This window comes from Sander lucioperca, chromosome 22, assembly GCF_008315115.2.
Source record: "Sander lucioperca isolate FBNREF2018 chromosome 22, SLUC_FBN_1.2, whole genome shotgun sequence".
Lineage (NCBI taxonomy): Eukaryota > Metazoa > Chordata > Actinopteri > Perciformes > Percidae > Sander > Sander lucioperca.
Genome location: NC_050194.1, coordinates 7,949,476 through 7,951,908, shown reverse-complemented (window position 1 = coordinate 7,951,908; position 2,433 = coordinate 7,949,476).

The window sequence follows — 2,433 nt, the reverse complement described above, 5'->3', positions numbered from 1 at the left end:
ATACACATAATACTTTAAGTACATTCTCCTGATGATACTCATAGTCTTTTACTTAACCCTCCTGTTGTCCTCGGGTCAAATTTGACCCATTTTCAAAAAGTTTCTATATCAGAAATGTGGGTTTCTTTCAACCAAATTTTCAAAAAAAAAGTAACGTGGATGGTTCCCTACAACACTCTTCACAAGTAAAATAAATGATCAGTTCAATACTTTCATTGAATTTGGGTGTTTTATTCAATTTTATAGAATTAAAAAAAAAGTGACAAATGTCGGAAAAATCTTCTTAAACGTGGGGGGGGACACTAAAACATCAAAAAAGTAACAAAAAAACATTGGAAGTAGTGACAAATAAACTTGTATAAAAGTGACAAGACGACCAAAACGTTAAAAAAAACTAATTTTAAATTTTGACTGAGAAAAACAAAAAGGTGCATCGTCGACGGGAAGACAACACAAGGGCTAAGTAACATTTTCAATGCAGGACCTTTTTACTTGTAACAGAGTCATTTAGTGTATTAGTACTTTTATTCCATAAAGGATATCAATACTTCTTCCACCACTGGTAGATGGTGGCGTGGGTTGTCAGCGATGCACCTGAGGGGATGAGCCTGGCCCGGCAGGGAGCTGTCACACCCCTAATGTGTCCCGGCGTTCCCCTCAGGTCTTCACGGGGCCCCTTTTGAATCTGCTACGAGCAGTGCAACTGCTGCAGGCCAGGGTTAGGGGCACAGGTCAAAGGTCAGCACTCCTGGAGTGACGTGCTGATTAAAGTGTGCCTTCATCTCTCTCTGACCCTGACCTCTCAGCTGGACATCAAGAGAAGAAGTCTGACAGATGCCCCGACACTCGCACGTGCTCAGTAGTCGCCGATCCACACATGGCCAAGATCTCTGCCACTGATTTCTGCATTTTTAAGCTGCACTGATCCAACAGAAGGCAGGAATTAAACAAAAAAGATCCACACTATTAGACTATTCCTCACAATATAGAATATTAATATGGAACCATGTGTCATGGTTCCCCCGCTGATTTATCCAGGCCTTTCCTTTAACATGTAAACTCTATATCATGTCTGTGTTTGAAAACCAGGGACTCCCTTTCTGCCTCAATTTTTCATCACACAAGTAAAATAGAAATCATTACATAACCGTCAACATAAACACTTATATTATATATATATATATATATATATATATATATATATATATATATATATATATATATATGGGTACTATGGGTATGGGTATAAGGGTTACTAACACAACAGGTTGTATATATATTACATGCATTTTTGTGTACATATACAACCTGTTGTGTTAGTAACCCTTTAACCTGATATACTGTAGATGACAACATGTATGACAGCATGAAGCATTACAGTCCATCAGATCAGCAAGCGTTTGTTGCAGTAAATACAGTGGGCCGACGAAGCTGTTTTATTCATGACCTAGTCTCTCATTGCCAGACCTATCCCCACAGCTCTGTGGCGTACGATCTGACTCTACCACACATACATTCCAGGATAGGAGAAAAAAACACTCTGGGGTTGTTTGCATTTCTATACACCAATCACAATCACTTGGGCGGCGCTAAGCTCTGGATGCAGCAACGCTGGCATCTGCAAAATGGTATCTGGAAGGAATATGTTTTGGTGGAACATTTGCACCCTGCAACGTAATTTGCTCTTACCAGTGTGTCGCCGTGTGTACTTCCTCCTAGAGCTGAAGATCTTTGCCCGAACCCGTCGTGTCCCGTTGGGTTTGGTCTTAATTTCTATCATTTTACACGGGCTCGGGCTTGCGCTCCGGGTTGCGCGGTAAATGAGCGGTCAAGCGGTGGGGGGCATATCATATTGTGGGGTCTGGAAATGAAATGCAGGAAATGAAGTCTTTGACGTAGCGTCAAAGACTTAATTTCCTGCATTCTGACACACTTTTCTGAACCAATTTACAGTGGAAATACCTTTTATTTAGCCTATGCAAAGAAAAAAACACATGACAATTCCAAATATATCAAAAATATAATGGAATATATGTTGTTGCGTGTCGTTGGGCATTTTTAAGTGGGTATATGGAAATCCTGCAGCTTTCTTAGTGGGTATACTACCACTGCCGTTAACAGTAGTACCCTGTGTTACACTGCTGGCAGCAGGTAGTGACCTAAACATTTTGTAGTGTTACAAAAAATAAATCCTTAAAACTTTGTTTGGGGAAATAGTTCCATACTGTAGGCTAATGCAATAAACAGCTGTCAATATGTTGTTTAAACGCTCTAAAATGATAAAAAACAAAAAAACACATCTTCCTTGCACCATCCATGTTGTTTCTTAATTGCATCTTAAAAGTGAATGAACACCAAAGTTCGAACCACTTCTGAAGCAGAATGTCACGTTTCGAAAAAAAAAAAAAAAAGTGTCACGTTTCAGATTTCTTC